We start from the raw sequence: 22,304 nt of genomic DNA, 5'->3' as shown, positions 1-22,304 counted from the left end.
AGCGAAGTCCCGTGGGGTGGAGCATCCAGCCCCGCGAGGAACGTCTTCCTCCAGGAGTACCCATCAGTCGGGCCCTGGCTACGTTGTCTAGCCTCCCCAGAGAACCTAGGGGGAACGTTATAATGGGTATCCCTCTGATCCCCTATCCTCCGAGGACAACTTCGCCATACATGGCCCGGCCAATGACAGTTATAGCAGATCCGCCGTCCTCCTGGTAGCCTTCCTCCGCGAGACTGGAAACACCTCGGAAACTCTATCTCCGCCCTTTTCTCCGCCGAGGGAGGTTCCATAGCCGCCTCTGTGCTCTCAGCACCCTTTACAAGTCTGTTAGGAGACCCCCGCTTTAATTTCGGGATCTCCTGTTTGTTCTGGGGCTTGTTCACAGTTTGGGTCTCTCTATTAGCAAAGGAGAGCCCTTTCACTGTATGAACACCCTTTGATTTATTATTAGAAGGATGCGGCATCTTCAGCACCATATCGCTCTGGGAGACAGCACTTTCCAGCTGTTCCGGATCGATCGGTGCTTCCCCCACCCCTTCTGTCATTATCCCACTCTCTCTTGTAGGGGTCGCAGTGATTTGGCACCCTCTACTTATCAAACGCGGGCCCGGATCACACTGCGTCCCTATATGCTGTACGGTTCTCGGCATTACCTACCTGTACCGCCAAACTATATAAGACAGGACGCTCACGACCCAGCCACCGCAGGTATTCTTATACCTTCTTTATCGGTGCTTCGGCCGTCGCTTCCAAATCTCCGACGATCTTCTTTATCGCCGTCAGCACCTGAAAAATACTTCATATGGGCTCAATCAACTTTTTGAGTTCCCGCATGTCTACAAAGTTATTTAATTCGGCCTGAGGCAGGTTCACTTCCGCATTCTCCTTACCTGCCAGCCGGGAGCCAATGAGCACGTCCGCTGTCGGCACGTGCTCTGATGGGCTTCGTGGAGGCTTCTGGGATTTGGAGTTCTTATAGTCTGAGGACTGGGTTGCCTTCTTCGGCGGACTGTGGTGTGTCTTTATTAATTTTTCGGCAGACCGACCAGCCATTTCCCGGCCCTCCTTACCTTCTTGCGGGGTGAGCGGTGCTTTGCTCGCCTCCCCCATCCCTTTTGGAAAACCTGAGATGAAGGCGCAAACAGCGGGACGTGGATCTCCTCCTTCCTAGAATGCTTTGGGTTGGGTCATGTGTCCCTCGCCGGTAGCTGACATGCGGAAGTCTGTAGTCCCTCTCTCCGGCTCAAACAAGAGTGTACCACCTTCTGTAGGAGCTTTTCCTGCATCCCGCAGAGCCTCTGGATGATGATTTCCGAGGTATGTGCAAGGTACAAAGTATGTTATTTTAAAAATATTATCCACTCTTTCCCCGGCACATACCTCGTTGCATTCTTACTCCGTAGGCTTCTCCCGATCGTGTGGCAGCTCCTACGCTCATCCCGAGCATCGGCCCTGATGAGCGTGGACCCTCTGCTGGCGTTGTTGCCCTGCGTTGCCTTCTTCCCCATGACGGACTTGAAAAGGTGAGGTTTTGGCGATTTACTGCGTGTTCTGACGCTGCCTTCTTGGGGTATTCTGTCCACAGTAAAAGATTTTTAAATTCAGGTCCACTGCCAAACCGACGGCCAGAGAAACCTGCAGAGACTACGCCAACTGTGACAGTTTAAAGGGTCCCCGTGACCCCTTGAACCCTCAGACCAGACGTCAGACACCAGATAAAAGTCCAAAATGAATATTTATTATAATAATAAAGTGCACAAAGCACCCTCCTCTCCACAATACTCAAACACAATCAATAAACAATAATCCTCCTCACTCCCAAACACGTTGCCACCCTTCCACCCAGCTCAGCTCATCGTCTGGGATTTCCCATAGTCTTTTTATATTCCCTGACCTGGAAGTGTTTCCAATCCCTCAGTCCATGTGATCTCCTATAACTTCCGGGTCAGATAAAAATCCTCTTCTTCATCCCGGAAGCACGTCATTTCCCTTGTCACCTTGCCTATGACGTACTTCCAGGTTATAGGGCATGTAGAATTCCCTGAGCCTCCCTACAGCGTCTCATGGAGGTCCCCATGGTATCCAGCAGGGCTGGTTGTAAAAACTACAAGGTCCATGAGGCCCTGCTGGAATTCGGGGAACCTCTATGCCGCAGGGAGAGCTCCATCTGGCGGCCTGAGGGTGTTGGCCGGGATGACAGGCCGGCCATCCCTCTGTCTGTCTGTCTGTCTGTCTGTCTGTCTGTCTGTCTGTCTGTCTGTCTGTCTGAGTGTACAATCTAACAGAAACACAACATAACAAAAGAATTTAAGTTAAAAGTAAACAAGGAAGCCACAATTACAAATGCAACTGCAAAGGTAAGTCATAGTAGGTAAATTGGCAATTAGCAGTATATGTGAGCTATAAAAGAGGTCTGACAATTTGCACTTTTATTTTTGAGTTTTAAAGGAACACGAGGAAACTAATGGAGTTCCAAAGAAGCAGAATAATCAGCATCTGAGGTGTAAGAGCTTTGTCACAAAAGCTGCAAAATTATTTAATGTTTTAAGGCTGATAAATAATGATAGTATATGCTAAGCATCGACAAATTGCACCCAAAAAAAGTTGCACTTGCAGGTCACTGAATAGGGATAGGGATAAACAGACACTTCACAAGTTAGTTAGTAGATGCAACAAAAAGTTTCACAGAATTGACTCAGTCTATACAAAGATTGTGCACTGTCAGCTTCATAATGCAGGAATTTATGGCATAAAAGCCACTTGGTTACAATACAAAATAATGCTTAAACTGGTATATGGAGCACAAAAACAGGACCCCACAGCAATTAAATAAAAAAATGAAATACGGTCTGTTAACTCATCTTTTCTCGTATTTTCTAAAGGGTGGCTTCAACCCACAATGTCTGTTTTTAGCTAATAATTATAGTGGGGAATCTGTAATTGTATGATTAACCAACTTGTGAGAGTTTTGGGTTCGATGATTGTTTGGTTATTTAAGAGACTTAAGGAATATGAAGCCATTTTTACAGGACCGTGACTTAACATTTTGTAAAACACTGTGAGCTACAGTACATTGTTTGTATAAAATTATGCTGTATAAATATTGTTGTTGTTACTGTTTATTCATGATGTTGCCTTTTTCCATAGCAAAACTAATAGACAACTGGATGAATTCAAATACCTTCCATGCCCTCCTAAATCAGCAAATCAAAACATCTCTAAACATTTATGGGAAGTTCTGGAGCGCAGAATGCAAAATAGATTTATACCTCCTTCATCCGTCAAAGAACTGGAAGCCTTTTTCTTGAACAGGGGTGTAGTATCCCATTATACACAGTTTAGGACTTGCATTTCCAGGAGGACTGAAGCTGTTTTGAAAGGAAAAGATGGCTCTATTTTTTGTCACGCTCTTGATACTAATATATTGTTAGCTATTTCCATTTTTTGGCCACCCCGTGTATATACTGATAAATTTTTCAGAGTTGCAGGGAGTGATATCATATAGGTATGTCTATGCACCATTTGATGGACTGAAATTATGTGCAGGGTTCTTTCCTGCCTTGGTTCTAATGTTGCATGTATAGGCTTTGGCTTCCTTCAGAAAATACTGAAATCAAAAGACATGTAATTCAGCAGACATTAAAGGAATATTTAGTATAGTTAATATAACTTGTGATAATTAATGGATATCAGCCACATAATGGCCTGTTCAGTGATATAATAGTTCTAAAAACACAAACTAAAAAATGTACTGTAAAGAGGTATAAACAGAAATCTCTGAAATTAGTTAAAAATGTGGACAGTAGGAGACATCAAAGAATGAATCATATATCATTTTTTTCACAGTGCATCATGGCAATAGCATTACCTAAAACTGAGTAACCATTGGTTGATTTGTGAATATTGCTCCCCTTTGGTTTAATCAGTTGTGTGCTCTGATGCAGAACCAGCATTCCCTAGAGATGGCTGTCAGGGCTATTAATTTATCTTCTGTGGATTAACATTGTCTTGGCAAATAGTACAGTGTGGCCTTTCTTGGCAGTGAAAGGCATATTGGAAAATATACTGACCCACAGTGACCCAACACAGTAGAATGAAAATGCATTAAAGCGGGTCTTGATGTGAACTTCACATTTAGGATATTTGATTTTTATTGTTTATCCATGGCCTACAGAAAATCTATTGGAACAAAGGGTGACCTTTACTGGCCTTGCTCACCATGATCTGTTGTCCTAAGGTTATCTTCAGTAGACTTCTTATTGGAACATTTGATTAACAGTGCATTAGTTGATATGGTTGTTTGCTTTGCTAGACAAACCACATATAGCAGTAAATACCAGGATCTTTCCCGACCTACCATTAGGTGACAGTGAATCAGGCACAAATGTTATGAAAGGAGTTTAGATGGATTTTTCCTCCCTTGAACAAATAACATACCATAACTTTGTTTTGTACAATAACTAAGATATTTTTTATAAGGGGCAAATGTATATCTGAAACAAAATGAGAACCTTAAAAATGTTGCAAGTGTTCTCTAAAAGTTTGATTAGCTTATGGTTGCTTAGGTGACTAGTAGCTTTCAAAATTTGTTTTCAAGCTGTATGTTCTGTGAGCTCAACTATTACTGCTGCTTTTTAGGTAGTCTGTCAAGTTAAACATCATACTTCTGAAGCCTTTATACTAATAGAAACTTCAGTTCAGAAGTGTTTTTAGCATACTCAACTAAAATGTATTTAAATTAAATGGCAGATTTTAGACATTTATGCACTGTTTATAATTGGGTAAAAGTAATAATTTTATAGCTGCTGTCTTTATTATTCCCTTTAACAATTTGAGAAATTGCTTTTACTTTTTAAAGATAACTAACATACTGCATAGTGCATGTATAAAATAGTGCTTAAATTGCTGAATAATGCATATCTTTACTAATAAAAGGCAAAGCCCTCACTGACTCACTCACTCACTCACTCACTGACTGACTCACTCATCACTAATTCTCCAACTTCCTGTGTAGGTGGAAGGCTGAAATTTGGCAGGCTTATTCCTTACAGCTTACTTACAAAAGTTAGGCAGGTTTCATTTCGAAATTCTACGCGTAATGGTCATAACTGGAACCTCTTTTTTGTCCATATACTGTAATAGACTGCAGCTCGATGGCCGTGGGAGGCGGAGTTGCGTATCGCGTCATCACGCCTCCCACGTAATCACGTGAACTGACTGTGAACGCAGTACATACAAAACAAGGAAGAGCCCCAAAGAGCGCTGAAGAAAACGTTCATTACACAATTGAGAAGGCAGCGAAACAATAAGAAGTGAGCGAGTGACGCATACAAGCATATTCATAAGTGCAGCTACTGCGGAAACAAAGCACGGTGTAAACCGTAAGTTTAAATTAAGTTTATAGAAACGCTCCCGCTACCGTTTGCAATACCATATTCGCGACATACAAGTTTTTAATGAGAAGACACGAGGTATAAACAAGACTTTGGATCACTTTGTAACGGAGTTAAAATTGCTGTAGCGAGAAACTTTTAAGTGCCAGGTCTTAGCTAACATTAAATAAAGCCGTGGACATTGCAACATCACACAAGGAGAGCAGCTCACGTGAACTGACTGAACGCAGCACGAGTGATCACTTCGATGAATCAAACCTGTTCAAAAAACACATTACACAATTGATAATGTAGGAAAAGAATATGAAGCGACTGACGCATACAGACATTTTCATGAGTGCAGGTACTTCGGAAACAAAGCACTGTGTAAACCTAAAGTTTAAATTACGTTCATAGACCTACAAAAGGTTGCCATTGATTTGAGGCAAGATTGCTTTTCTCCTGTACAACTATACGTTGCATTCTCAACAGTAAGCTTGCACGGCTTGGTCATATTACAACCGGAGTGCTGAACTGACAACGTGGTATACAAAGAGAACTATAACAATCGTAATAAACGAACAATAAAACAGCGGAGAACCCGTGGATTAAATAAAAAGGCTGCTTCCTTGGCGAAGCAAGGAAAAAGGATGACCTTATATGGCGTTCGTTTATAAAACAGCGGAGAAGCTGTGTAAAGGCTGCTTCACAAAAAAACAGCAGAGCGCCTTATATGAGCAGGCAGTCAGCTAAAGAAGGGAATCAATAAATAACTATAATCTTAATAAACGAGCAACAAATAGCGGAGAATCCACGGATTACATAAAGGAAATGGGTACCTGAACAGAAAAGTGACTCACAAATAGCTACACAATAACTATAACAATCGTAATAAACGAACAATAAAACAATACAGAACCGCTAAGCTAGGAGAAAGGACGGCCTTATATGGCGTTTGTTTATAAAGCAGCGGAGAGGCTGTGTAAAGGCAGCTTCACAAAAAAACAGATCCTTAACAAATTGTTATTGGTATATTTTCCCTCAATTTAAAAAGGTTTTCTTTTCTTCTTAATAAAAATTTAAAAGCAGTACTTCGCCGCTGCAAAGCGAGGGGATTTGCCTATATATATATATATATATATATATATGTTGATATGTATGTGTATATATATATATATATATATATATATATATATATATATATGTGAATGTATGTATGTATATATGTATGTCTATATATATATATATATATATATATGTAGATATGTATATATATGTATATATATATATATCTAGATATGTATATATATATGTGTATATATATGTAGATATGTATATATATATATTTAGATATGTAAATATGTATATGTATATATATATATGTGTCTGTATGTGTATATATATATGTGTATATGTATGTATGTACGTGTGTGTATATATATATATATGTATGTGTATGTATGTATGTGTATATGTATATATGTATATGTGTGTGTGTATGTATGTGTGTATATGTATGTGTATATATATGTTGATATGTGTATATATATATACTGTATGTATATATATGTGGATGTGTATATGTATATATATATATATGTGTATATATATGTATATGTAGATATGTGTATATGTAGATATGTATATATGTATATGTATATATACTGTATGTTTACATAACCTCTTTAACACACTACTTCTCCGCTGCAAAGCGCGGGTATTTTGCTAGTAAATACATAAAGTTCTACATGACTATGAGGAAAGCTTTCTTTCAAAAGATGCCTGCCCCAGTTGCTACTATAGATATTATCTATTTACCTTGGCAAGGAAAAGAATAAGCTAGTCACTTAACTTTAAAAATCAGACAGATTGAAGAGCAAATGGTTACATCAGTTACCTAAAACTGTAGCTGGCTTACTAAAACTGGTAACTATTAGAAGACAATTTCCTATAGAAGACACAACTTGTGCATTCGTATTGCCCCATTTTGCCCTTCACCAATAGCAGATTTTTTCATATGTCACATTGCTTACCACACTTCAGAGGCAAGTGCCACTGTGCAGATCACAGTATGCACCTCTAATGCAGATTGCAATAGTGTGTAATCATTAATTGCTCACTCCAAAAATGGTACCATTCATATTATTTTGGTCCCTTTCATAAAATGCATGCAATCAGCGGTGTTCTGCATTTTCTTCACTATATTCATTTGTATTTCCACTTTGATTATTTTGCCCTTCCATGATCTAACTACATATTTCTAAGTGTTGATTGATTGCTCCATTTTGTGTGTATTCTCTGTTATGGATTGGAATGTTACCCAGAACAGATCTCCACCATTCACAATAGGCTTTACCTCATCCAAACATAGAATTTCCTAAGTAATGTTAGTATGCAGTGTATATGTTTTTGTATGAGTAGGTGGATATGTGTGTGTTTCTCTATGAAGATAGACAGCAACACATCATTTGTTGTTATTATTAAGACAAAATTGTGATTAACTGGTGCCCATTCCTGGGTTGCTGAAATGATATCTGACTGTTGTAGTCTGGGGTTGAACTGACTGGGGTCAGTTAATTAATGAATCTGAATGAACTGTGACAAAATTTTACATCATATAAATGTATTTGGTTATCTTTATATCTTGTAGAGCCTACTTTTCATAGAAAATATTTTCCTGTATTGTTTGTGTCTTTTCATTGAAGTTTGTCAAACAAAATGTACAAGAAACAGATTTTTGGCCCTTAAGTAATTATTCTTTAGTAAGTCCAGAACTGTTTTCCTCTTCTATAAACATGGTGCTTTGGGTATGGTAGTAGCAGAGTAAAAGACAAAGTCACAAAGAGCTGGTTTACAGAATTGTTGCATTTGGCAGTAGAGAGCTGTAACCATGCCAGATCTTATGATGGGCTTGCATGGAGACCTCAGAGTTAAGATGGAATTTCAGCCACTAAATATGTATATAATTTAGATTAACAGTCAAACAAGTTCACATAAATTCCCACAGTGAGGATTAGCAATTGTAACGACGTGCTTGCTTACTTCACAGCTTACACTGACTTACTTTAGATGATTTGTATTATTATTGAAAATAACATGCATCAGACTTTTACTCATATTTCTTTCCATAACTTATTATAAAAGCTGCTTGAACCACAGATATTCTTATGGGGATCTTCTCTCTCATATATTTAAAGGCACTTTATTAGCATGCCAGTAACTTTAGTGTTACAATATCCTTATAATAATGAGATAAAAATACAGACTAGTAAGCTTAAAAAAATTAATTACACAGTCAATTGGCATCCTAATTGAAATTGTAAACACCCAGCAGTATACTGTTACAATAACCCACATCAATTTAAAGATCCAATATTTGTGATAAGTAGCACACTAGTTTCTGAATTTGTGTCACAGATCCTTGGGCCTGATTTCATTTTATGGCACATTCACTTGCGTGTTGAGTTTGCATGCATGCTCATCTTCTATGGAAATGTTTTTTTCTTCCCAGGTGCTGAGATTTTCTTACATATCACAAGGATTATTAGGTTAAATTGATCAATGACACTAAATTGACCTTTTATGGGAGCCTGTGGATGTCTAAGTGCACATGCCTTAAAATGGACTGTCTCCCTTTCTGGCACTGGATCCAGCATAAGACCTTACAGTACTGGGATTGGCTGTGACCCCCTGTAATTCTCTAATGAAATAAGAGAGCACAGAAAATATATGAATGAAATAAATATGTAAAAATTCAAAATACATCATTTCTCTCCATCTTTACTTGTGCAGTCATCCATTCACAATGATGAATAAATTTGGATATGGCACCATTAGGCACTGAAAAGTGTACTGTTGAGGCAATTATTCAACTTTGCAAAAGATGTGTGAAACATATGCATGGTTTCTATAATTAATTCTCCCCCAAACACATTCAAATTTTTATAAATTAATATATTTCCAAAATTGTGGCAGCTGAGCAAGGTGGCCAACATTACTCATATTCAGTCCTATTTTAACAGTCATTAGATAAACATATTTTACACAGCAAAGCATTCCAGTTCTATTCCTCTGGTAATCTTGTGTCCTCATAGCTACAGATTTAAGAAGTCTTCCATTTGAATAAAAACATTGTCCCTTCTGTCTACCAAACAGAATATTGAGTTGTGCTATTTACATGGGTGCACTGCTACCAGCACAGTGCTATATTCGCAGTTGAATCTGTGCAAAGAGTTCTTTGTCATAAGCTCTGTCAAACAGCATGGTTGCTATGACAACTTAGGCTGGATAACCCATTTGGGAAAATACTTGTAGAACCTAACACTCTATCATCTGTCATTCAATAATTTTGTGTTCATAATAACTAGAAAATCAATGACTGTCCTCTGAGACAGTTTGTTGTAAGGGCAAGCACAATGCTGGCAACTCCTAGTGTACATTTGCTTATATTTGTTCATGTGTCTACGCCAAACAGTGAAAATCAAAATAGGAATATTCAGATGGCACACTAAGTGGAGAGTCATGTAGAAAAGATAATAGATGTCTTAGCTTTCTTATTCAGAAATGATATTACATGTGAGAGCTTAATTTTCTACATTTCTGCATTTTCTATAGTTAGATTGTCAATTTCTTATTTCTCATATTTTTTCCAAGGCTCAGCATATTTGAAACATAATAGTAATTTTTGAAGACAACATCTGCCTTTCTTTTACCCTCAGTAAAGATGCTTATTGACATTTAATCAACCCAATTGTTTTATAATTGATAATAACAGCATTTAAAGATGTTTCTTTGTTTAATTGTTAAATACACAATAGGTGTACAGATTAGGGTTAATGAAAAGTGACGTCAGTAATATGTTAAAATTTTTCCAGTGTATATCCAAAAAAGATAAATGTTAAACTCACATCTGTTTTTGAGTTCTTCAGTCAAGATTCCTTGCAATTGATCTAAAGCATCTTTTTAAAATTTTCAAACTATTGTTGAGTATGCCTGTGAGCTGTACAGGGTGCACTTAAAAGAGATCTGTAAGGCAATACATGGTGCATTACCATATGAAACAAAAGGGCCTTTTGACCCCTCTTGCACTCTAACCTAAGGTCAAATTGGATAAAGTGTCATAACCTTGTAACTGGTCTGAAACAAGCAGGATTGTTTCATTGTTTAACTTTAAGGCATTGGTTTGGAGTCTTCCATTGCTAATTAGGTGAGCTAAGGATTTTGCTCTTTATCTCAAGTGTGCAACTGTTTTCTCTGCTTCTTGATGTGTAAACAGTGCATTCTTGCATTAATAGCTGATATGCCTTTCTCCTTTGTTTTAATAAATTTCATGCTAGTTTAAATTACATTCTGTCTGATAAGATAAATTCCCTTCTGTGTTCAAGCATATTTTAAAATAAATTGCTTAAAGCTAATAAAATCATGATACAATTAATATTTTGTATTATTTTTCGGTAAAGAAGTGATGTTTCCAAAAATTATAATCAAACATATCTGGTCAATTTAGTTTTCATTTATAGGTGTCTATTTTAATGCCTGCATTTAAAATCCCAAATATAAGCTTAAAAATTATATTCATGTTGGCAAATTTGTAACTCTGTTTTTCACAAAGTACACATTACAAAAGTTTGAACAATAAATAAAACAAGTTAGAAACAAATGGATCATAATATAACTATTACTATGTAATATTTTCAAAATATGATATTCTTGGGTATTGAGAGGTACTTTCTTTTTTGTCAACTTGGAGGTATCTTTTCAAATTTCAAAATTCAGTATGGTTTGTACTTTGGATCTGGACATTTTTCATCACCACCTCTGTCTCCCACACACTGCTCCTTTGTTCCCCATTGTGATAACCTATCATCAAGTAAGCAATCATAATTAGAATAAATATGTCAATGGAACTTTTCATATAACCTGGAAAAGGTCCACTAAAAAAAAACTACTAGCTTTGACTTTGTCAATTCTGCCAGACTTCTTTCCTTCCCACAAAATGTTTAGTGCATATTCATGAGATAGGAAGTTGTGGGAATGAAATAATAAGTAATTTAAAGAATGAAGCATGTAATTAACATGTATACAGCTTATTATGTTCACTCTATTACCTACTATTTTGTGGCCACAAGTTACTATATGCATCTCATGTTGGCATATAAGATAAAGGGTTGTGGCCTGGTCATTTTTGAACCACTGCAGATAAGGGATCCGGATATAAACATGTATGTAGAATATTTGTTTTTGATCTGTACATTTTATTTTGCATCTTCTGTGCCTTAACAGTACATTCCAAAGTGCACAATGGTTTAATATTATTACTGCACATTTTAAGTATGATTAATTATGTTGATAATTATCTCATTATTGTAATATTATAGAAACATCCTATTGCTGATTTAGATTATAAATAGTTTTAAAATCTGTCCTGCTTTATCCTGTTACATGGTCACAGATGGCAGGTTGCTATCCTAGCAACACTGGGTGAACTAACTCTGGAAAAGAAACCAGTGCATTGCAGGGCATCCGCATGTAAATTCTTAAGCTTACTGACATTTAAGAGAGGCCAATAATACTAATACATGTGTCTACCAGAAGTTATGTTAGAAAGAAACAATAATATCCTGAGAAAATCCACACTGACTAAGTTCAACCCAGAAAAAAAGAAAAACTAACAGTTCAGCTTCTGCTAACAATACATTTTCTTGTTATTCCTGGAAATTATTCTTTAATGCCCTCTGTGCAGAATGTCCCTTGGATCTCTTTTAATCATTAAGAAGTAACAAAACTCTAATGTATAGTCTGTTTAATATTGACTGTATTGACTGACCCTTTGCCAGCAGCAGAATTAAACACTAGAATCAATTAGGCTTATGCCACTGCCTGTCTGTGTCTTCCCATAGCCTTTAGCAGAATTAATGTTTGGTCATGTTGTTCTCCAGCGGTTGTGCAGTTTTCCACAATAGGACCTCTTCTGTACCATCAACACACTTTGATGGAGAAGGTGGCAGTTATAAAAAAGAATAAATAAATCTACCATCTCACCACTCAAAAGTTTTTCTTTCTTCTTTCTTAAGAATTAGCTAATTTTCCTTAGGATTGATGCTGTGACCTAGCATGTATGACAGAGGCAGTTTCTATATTTTTATGTCAAGTCACTCTTAGCATTCCTGTATTTGTCATGATTGTCTTTTCTGTGGGATACCTTGATATCAGATGGTTTAAAGTTTGTGCAGCAGCATTGCCATCAATAGCTGCATGTTAAATTCTTCACATATGAATTCATATTATTATATGGCATGTTGCTAAGAATATTTCATTTTTGCAGTATGCATTTTAAGCTTCATTTTTGACCCTTTGTGTGAAGTCAGGGATTATATGTAGATTGTTTAATGTCTGTGTATCTTGAATATTGTCATTTTTTTTACCACTGAGTAGCTATGAAAGGAATTAATCCTTTTAAACATTAGCAAAATATTAAACACAAAAGACTAATTAACATCTCTGCATTTTGCATTAGCATATATTTCTGTTTCTGAATTTGTGCAAGTAGACTTTATTGTCTTCTCCCACAGTATATGAACTGTTAACTTAAATTCTGCCTCTTTAAATAAGCTCTGCATAGCTTTTACATAGTAGGCCTATATTTGATATTGTCCAATGTTTTTTCCTCCATAGTTGGCATCATTTTCATTTATTTTAGAGCTTAACTCAGTAAGCAATAAAAGTTTTTCACTTGTGATGACTTTGTAATATTTTATCATCAGGAGTAACTGAAGTTACTGTTGGATAGTAATCAAGGAGGAAAATTGTATTGGCATAATGAAATAAGCATTTGTGGGAAAAGTTGGATTTTCAGAATGGTGTGTGACATATTCAACCCCCAAGCTTGTAAGCTGACACATTTTCTTCATTGCATCCTTCTGGGCAAATCTGTGATTAGTAGTGCTTAATTCTTATCTACCCCCCCAAAAAAAACTAGCCGATCAAGAAGATAAAGCTGTGATTTGTGATGCTAATTTATTGTAGGAAGTGTGAACAAAGAAGAAGAACCTCAGAGAGAGTTTGATGGAGTGTCACAGTATGTCACCGCAGGCTTTATCTCATTAAGGCTCCTGACTTAATCTAATGCTGGTAAACTCTCCGGAGGAACAGTTGATGGGAGTCTCAGGTTAGGTGGTTGTTTTGTGCTTATGGTTTCTATTTTTTGTGCTCTAATCCTTTTAAGTACCTGTACCATAGTGCAACATCTGGTGCAGGCTTCAGTTGGAGTGTTATGATACTACAGTGGGATGCTCTCCCTGTTGAAATCTCTGATTAGGGTCAGGGTAAAGCAGATATGAGCATCATACAGACATCTGGTACAGTAATCTGACACTAGCAGGTATCACAAGAGTCCTATCAGATGACAGTCATTTGCTCCTTCTTTGTTCTTCAAAGGATTTAAGCTTGCACACCGCAGAGTGAATGAGCAAGTAGAAGAGAACTAGAGTGAAAGAGCAGCATGTTTCTGGGCTGTAACAATGAAGCGGAAGGTGAGCAGTCAGAAGGAGTTAAACGAGACTGATTGCAATTAATAGGTTGATGCATCTCCCAAAGCCAGAATAGTGGAAGGCAATTAATAAAGGCTCGTCAGTTTCAAACTCCTGAACGTGTATTGTCCACACACATGATGCTCCCACACAGTGTGTGCTCTTTATCACTCTTTCCCTCTTTCCACTGTTTTTCTCAGGACTGCTCCCTCTCACTGATATGTTTCATTTGCATGTTGCACTGCACCTTCTGAAAGCATAGTGCTCAGTAGCTGTCCAGCCAAATGGACTTCTGAATCTCCAGTCGGATCATTGCAATATAATGTTTGGCAAACACAATATTTCAGATGTACTCAGCCAAAATGGTCAGAATGAAGAACAGGGAACAGAGGAAGAAGAGCAGACTGCCCCAAAGCAGAAGAATTCAGAAGTATCTGACTATGAGGCAAAAAGAAAGCATAGATTTTTGGTTTCATGGACAAAATAATTTCCATTGCTGGAACATGATAAGATAAACAACACAATGTTCTGTTGGGTGTGTTGTCGATTCTCCACAATTTCTATCCCGATGAGTGATTTTATTACTGGAAGCAGTAATTTTAGGAAAGATCAGGAAACATGACAAATCTGTGCAACACAAGATGTGTATGGATGCCCAGTCTGCAGCTTCTTTCCCTGAACAAACACCAATAGCAGAGAACATAATAAAAATTAACAAAGCACAACATGACAAAACTTTTCAGAACACCATACTACATTGCCAAAAGTGAACTACCATTAGCAAAATGTAACAGCCTTTGCAAACCTCAAGCAGCAAATGGCCTAGATCTTATTTCCACGTATCACAGTGATCATGCATGCAGATAATTTATTAGAGCAATTGCACAAACATCAAGAGAACTGATTGAAAAGGACTTACAAGAAAGCAAATTCTTATCAGTTCTTGTACTGTATATGGCAGCACAGGTGTTGGTTTATGTCAGATATGTGAAAGATAATGGTGTCATATCCACTTACATGATCAAATGTCAGCCAGTGAAGAGCACAAATACTACATGTGTTTTACAAGTTATTGATGAGGCAGTGGACACCATGGGTGTCAGGGAAGAGACGTGAAAAGAGAAAATAGTGTGTTGACATTCTGATGGAGCTGCAGTGATGATGGACGAGAAAACAGGAGTAGCTGGGGACTGAAACAGTGGATATCCCACATCATAACAATCCACTAAGTGTCACAAAAATTAGAACTAGCAGTACTGGATATTGTGAGCACCATATCACATTTACTCAAGCCTGAGACCAAAAGCAGGAGAATGCCAGCCCAGAAAGCCTTGGAAACAAAGTTCACACAAAAATCATGGTAGCTACTGTGGAACTCAGCTCACAGCCTGCTAGAAGAAATGTAAGCACAGACAAAGTCACCCTTGGCACAGAGTTTCAGGAGATTATTGACAATACAGTTAAGTACATGGATAGCAGTTTTAAAAATCTGACTGAAAAGCCTCTCTTTTGTTTCCAAGTTTTTGACCCTTCCACTCTTTCCTCCCCCAATGAAGAGCTGGCAGATTATGGGGATGAAGAGATGGATTATCTTATCACACATTTTGCTAGTTTTGTAAACAAGGACGAGATGGCGATCATTCCACAACAATGGACAGATCTAAAAATGTGGCTTTCAGAGCAGTGGGGTAGCAAACTTTATTGCTTGTACAGAGATTTTCTCACTGAGAATCCAGAACAACTTTCATATCTTGTTACTGTTTAAATAAATGTGGAAATTTAGTCCATCTACTGCCATCTGTGAAAGAGGATTTTCTTGCATGGACCAAGAGAAAACATCATACCATATCTCTGTACAGGCTGAAACACTGAATGACTTCATGCATCTTTTTGCTATGACAAGGCAATTATTTCCTGAATGTATTCTGGAAAAGGTTCAAGACACCTGGAACATGACACCCCAACAAGATCAAAGAGCAGAAAAGTGGAGACTAATGCATAGAAGCCAAAGAAGGAAGCTGATGAAGCTGTGCCCTCAACATCAAGTGGCATTCTCTCATGTGTGATTTCAGCTGAGATCTCAAATTCAGAATCTGACAGACTGATTCATGTTTTAAATTCAAAGTATTGTTCATACAAGTTTTAATTCATTTAGAACTGAATGCATATTTATGTTGATGTTGATGACTGCTACTTGATTGTTGAGTAATTCATGTATGATTGTTGCTATTTGTGTTTGGAAAATAAATGTTTTTGATTGATTTTTCAACTATATCTAACTTTCTACATTAAGAAATTGTATTGTTTATTTGGGATCCCAAATTCAGTTTAGGCTACCAAAATTTTAAGAGCCTGCCAGAAGGGCTACCAAGGATTTTGAAATTTTGTGAGCCCTGAATTACATTTTATTCTTCAAGCAAGCTTAAAGCTATTGTTTCTATTTCTATTTGAGTCTCATATTATATAAATATTAATACAGTATAGAACTAAAGCCATTAAAATGTATTTTAGTTGACTATTGCCTTTAATTCTTATAAGATTTATTTGTTTAGTGTCATAGAGGTCAAACCTTTTGTCTCACTGCTGTACAATCCTAGGTTCAAATCCCATTACAAGTGTTGTCTGTGCACATACTGCCCATATCACCATGTATTTCATTGGCTTTATTGGCGAGTCCAAATTTGGATTGTATGAGTGACTGTGCACTGTCATTCACTGGCACCCTGTACAAGGATAAATCCTGCTGGAGACCATTAATCTTGCAGGACCCGACCTTATTTTTTGCATGCTGGACGTCACTTTAGTGCTGTGAGCAGGAGGGTGTGGTTGAGACATGATACAGATCCATGTTCGTTTGCTGCTTATATCTGAGTATTTTTTTTAGCTATATCTATTTGTTTTAAGCAGTGTGTGCCAACACAGATGCCAATATGAGTACAGAATTTGATGTTTATATCTGAGTATTTTTTGAGCTCTATCTTATTGTTTTAAGCAGTGCATGCCAACACAGATGTGAATGTGAGCACAGACTGTATAACAAACTCCTATCACACTGGATGCAATATCCAGATTATTATGAAAACAGTGTGTTGTGGAGCCAGCTGAAAAAAAAAACATTCATCACTTTGAACAGGCTCCTGAAATGGCCATTTTAAACCCATTAAAAGGACAAAAACAAAATCAGAACTACGGCAGTTATTTCTCCTTGGTGTTAATGAAAAGGAAACCAGCTGTCTTTAGCTTGTTCTGATGGATGTCTAAAAGTTTTAATGCATACTTGCAACAACTCGTGCACCACAGGTCCAACGCATCATTCATGAACCATTGTCAAAGGAAAAACTAGACAGACATTCACTATGACCAGAAAAGTGGCCAAAAAAAGAAAAAAAAACTGTGTGGATTTTATTTGTCAGAATATTCAACTATACATCATGGTCCCTGACAAAGGCTTTAATGCATTTATGCAGCCCTTGACTGACACTTAGAGACATACATTCCAATGAGAATTTGAGCGATTTGTAGAATAAGACTTACTATTTTGCAGCACAAGATGCAATGTTAGTGCTCCAAAAGTGTGTGGGCAGACTGAGGTTGTTTATGGTTTTAAACAGGAAGGAGTCTGATTAAAAAAAATAAAAAAAAATCGTTGTGCAGGACTCTTTATCCTTTCTTGCATTCTTTGTGGCTGGATTTATTGTTTGCCTCAAATGTAAGAAAGGCATACATTAATTGTAAAATGAGGCAATGTATACTGTAAATTATTTTTAGAATAAGAATTATTTTATTTATTTGTAATTTGCAGTAGACCTGATGGATTCTTAAAGAAGAAAACACACAGACATAGGTGAGGAGCAATGAGTGTGTTTACATGCACACACAATCCTGTAATAAGGTGAATAACCTAATTAAGGCAGAAACCAGGTTTCTTAAAACACCCCAGGTATGTGTTTAAGTTCACTATGGAGTTCTTTTTTAGCAAAATTCTCTGATATCATAAAAATGTGCTAAAAAACAGACAAAAAATCTTTTAACGGCTTGTGTGAATCCAAAAACAACCATGGGTCTTTGTCTCCTAAGATTGTGTTGCTGAGCTTAGTACTGCACATTAAGCTCATCAACATAAATGTAGCAATTTCTGAAATATTCCGATTATTTCAACCAGGAGAAGGAATAATCTGATTGCCCAAGCAATTGCCTCAGGAAGTGTACCTTTGTAAACACGTACTTTGTTTTCTATCCATGGCTGCTGGACATGTTTGTGAAGCACAGGCTAAGAGTACAACAGATATGTGTTGACTACAAAATCCTTAACTGAAACTCACGTAAGGGTTGACATGTCCACATAACTGGGTTACTTACAGGGAAATCTAGGTGTTAACCCTGTTTCTGTGAGACCAATATTAAAAAAAACAGTGTGCAAGTATAAAAAAGCTTGAACTGTGTTTCTGTGAATAACCAGGTTATTAAAGCACATGAAAGAAAACTCATAGATTTTAAGTTTTGTTTTCTTAATAATTGCAGGTCATAATGCATAATTTTCCAACCAACTGAAATTAGGCATTAAGCCTAAAGGTTTAATCCATTTAAAAAAACATCACTCAATCTCATGTACTATGTTACAAATGAGTTCCCTTTTAATGAAAAGTTAAACATTAAAATTCATGAATCATAGAATAATGATAATTTCAAATAATTCCATAAATAAATACATTGTTTTAATTAAGAGCTTCATTTAAAATGAAATGTGTATCCATCTCATATACTGTTTCCCTTTTGTGTTTGGGAAAAAAACTACAGTGTTCTCCTGTTTAGAATTTCAAAGTTGTGTTGAGTTTATTTTAGCCTACTATTGTAGTGAAACTGTTTTCAGCAATATACAACCATTTTGAGTTTCCATATATTTTCCAGATTAGCTATTTCTATAAATACAGAGTAGAAAGTTCCACAAGCCACAGTGCATTAACAGTGTTCATTAATTAGCACAACCATGTGGTGTCTTTCTATGTTCAAGAACGTTTAACAGCCAAAAGAAAAAATAAAATTATTTTAAAGTAACAATAAAGTGAAAAGTGCCAAGAAAGAGAGGACCTCAAAAGATGCATTTAGTTAAAATGCTATGCGTAAAGAACAAGTACTGTGTAAAGCAGTGTTTCCCAACCTCGGTCCTAGGGGCACACTGTGGCTACGGGTTTTTGTTCCAACTAGCTTCTGTTTTAATTGGACTCCTGGACTAATTAAGTGATGTGTTATTTCCCAAGTTCTGTGTTTTGGGAACAATATAGAAATTAGAAAACTAAGTTTGTTAAAAATATACATATATATGTCCTTCTGCCTAGTCTTCCCTCCAGAGCCCAAAGCATTTCATTATTCCTTTAAAGTAAATCAATCTGTTGTTTATTGTAGTAGGGATTTAATTAGATTAAAGTTGCCCTGACATTGACCTATTGTGTGTTTATGTTTGCAAGTTATTACTTGTATTTAGTAAGTGTGAGCGTGTACCAGACATCCCATCTATTATCTGTACTCATTCAATCTAATACAGAATTGTGGTAAACTGGAATTTATTCCAAATGTAAAAAAGGCCCCGGCTCTATATGCAACACAAGTCCATTTCTGGGGAGACTCATACAGATATCCATAGTATCTCGTATGGGTTCAGATTAGAATCACAGTGAACCTAGCACATATATCTTTGAGATATGGGCTAAGTCAGCCATTTTAAAACAAAAATCAGGCTACTCCATTGTTTGGGTTAACAGTTAGCCCTGAGATAGAAAATCCCACCCAAAACAATTCTGAGTTACTTTGGTCTGTACTATAGTGAAGTTGACAATTAGAAGAAATTCTCAAAAATCTCTGGAAATGTATTGTTGTCGATGTCCATCAATGTGTGAGGGATTATAAAGATTATATACACTGATAATCTGAGCCCTATTGCTCAGAATATAATAATAATAATAATAATAATATTAATAATAATTCATTACAATTAAATAGCGCTTTTCTCAGTACTCAAAGCGCGGAATGACAAGCTTTGTGTCAAAATGTAATTTTTCTTCCAAAATTGTCATAATAGCTAGGGTTAAACATTTTTAATATGTCACCAATACCCGAGGGATCTGCGGGCTACCGTACTTTTCATCCAAAAGATACTAGGCAAAATAGAATCCATTGCAGAATACCAAACAGAAACCACTTTTGCTAATAACAATAATGAGTGTCACCTTACATTTGTCAAAGTCCAACTGAATAATCTTCAGTAGTTCTGATACAATGTCTATTTGGATAGATGTGTCAGAAATTAATGTTTCTGGTTGGTGTTTGGTCTTTTAAGTTTGAAGAAAAGCTAATAGTTCAATAAGAAAGTAATGGTCAGTCATGATGGTGGTAGTATGATAGTTTGAAGATATTTTTTTATTCAAAATCTGGACAACTTACCATCAATTGAAAGCACAATGAATTGTGTTATGTTTTGATAAGTTATTCAAAAGTATCTCAGAAAAAAACATAGACAAAACATAGATGGATCATGCAGAAAGAAAGTCATCCAAAAATCACCAGGGGCCTCACGTATAAACAGTGCGTATGCACAAAAATGTTATGCACGCCCATTTCTGTGCTCACTTCGAGATGTATAAAAACTAAACTTGGTGTAAAGCCGTGCACATTTTCAGGGCAGGATTTTGGAAACTGGGAGCACCCAGCATCAAAGTAATGCTACCCTTTCTATGATCTAGTTTTCTTTTTTATATTCATATCTATGATGCAGGTTTTATCAAATACAGTAGACCCCCACGATATCACGGTTTAGAGTTCGCGGCCTCAGTCGTTTGCACATTTTTCTTTAGAATCTAACTAATAATTGTTAGCGGAAACAGCAAATATCCTCTGCAATTTTTTTATGGCTTTTTTAATGGCAATACTGTATTGTAGAGAAAACAGAATCCAACAGTAGAGAAAAAGGTGGTTCATGACGCTGAAAGCAGCCACTTCGAGAGCGTTATTCATTTTTCCTTGCTGCTGAATGGCTGCTGCTCTGTGACACATCTCCGGCAGATGCAGCCCAGCATTCCCGTATCATAACAGTTTACCGCATGTAGCTATCTGGAGTGTTTCGCTAAGCATTCTCGTGTTTTTTGTTTTGTTCTTCTTAAAGCTGTGAAATGCCGCCCAAACGCCCTGCACCTTCTAAGTCTTCTGGCAATGAACCTAAGTGCCAGAAAAAGTTTAAGACAGTCCAGGAGAAAGTTGAACTACTGGATTTGCTCCCGGAACTAAAAAGTTATGCCGCAGTAGCCACCTGAGGAGCTGGAAATCCTCTGCTTTGCTGTGCAGTCATTATCTTCATTACATACCTTCATCGTACTGCACAGCTAATTCATCAACATCATCATCTTCAATCAATATCATTCATTATTGGTGAATACCCGTACATTGTACTGTATTTTTATTAAATTAATTATTAACGTATTTACCCTACTAATACCAAAGAAAACGACAGCGCATACCAAAGAAAACATGCTTGCATGAGTTACAGTACATATACTGTATTTTACATTCTAGCACTGTGGGAGACATAGCAGTACAGTACTATACAGTATATGGGTTTACCTTTACATTCTTTTTTTAGGGTAATGTACTAAGCTGAGTTTGAAATGAAATTAAAGTAGTTTGGGGGCATATTTATAGTTTAAACTATAAAAATAGGCATTTTTATGACCACATCTAAAATTCATGGTTTTTCACAATTCGCGGGTGCTCTAGAAACATAACTCCTGCGAATTTCGGGGGTCATCTGTACACCGAAATTAATTGCATATCGTGTACAACTTTAGTTTGCTTGATTGTAATCATTCTATAACATTAAAATGGTGCATGGTAAGCCAAACTATTCCATCTACCATGGGTGCATTAGTGTTGTTAGAAGACATCACAAAAGAATTAGAAGACAGTGCGTATTTACAGATGATGACGACTGGCTTCTAAGTCAATTTTGATTTCCAGCAGTTATCCTCTTGGAGCTGTGTGCTGAACTGGCACCGGCTTTACAAAGGCAGACTTAGAGGAATTGTGCTTTACCTGCTCCTTTGCAAGTTCTGTCCACTCTCAGGTTTTTAGACACATGAGCTTTTCAACTTGAACTTGCTGACTGATCAGGTATTTCATAATCATCACTCAGTCGCTCCATGCCAGCTGTATAGGATGGTATTATCCGCTTGTTATCCAGATATGAAAATATTTCCTTACAGTGTGGTTGAATTGGCAAACATAAAAGTGCAATTTACAGCAACGTTTCCAAATGTAATTGGAGAGATCAACTAAATGCACATTGTTATTGCAACGGTGCTGGACAAGTTACATCAGCCAGGGATGAATTGGCAAAAAAACAAGCTGGTGTTACATC

At 36.9% G+C, this 22,304-nt stretch overlaps 1 protein-coding gene across 2 annotated transcripts in view; it reads left to right on the top strand.

Moving 5' to 3' along the window:
- The window catches only part of pdzrn4 (PDZ domain containing ring finger 4), a 419,600-nt gene that overhangs the window by 244,798 nt on the left and 152,498 nt on the right, over nt 1-22,304 (top strand). The gene's annotated exons all lie outside the window — the stretch shown is intronic.

Source organism: Erpetoichthys calabaricus, chromosome 1, assembly GCF_900747795.2.
Source record: "Erpetoichthys calabaricus chromosome 1, fErpCal1.3, whole genome shotgun sequence".
Taxonomy (NCBI): Eukaryota; Metazoa; Chordata; class Cladistia; order Polypteriformes; family Polypteridae; genus Erpetoichthys; species Erpetoichthys calabaricus.
Note: the sequence above shows the minus strand (reverse complement) of the source record. Positions and strands in the feature narration are given on the sequence as shown.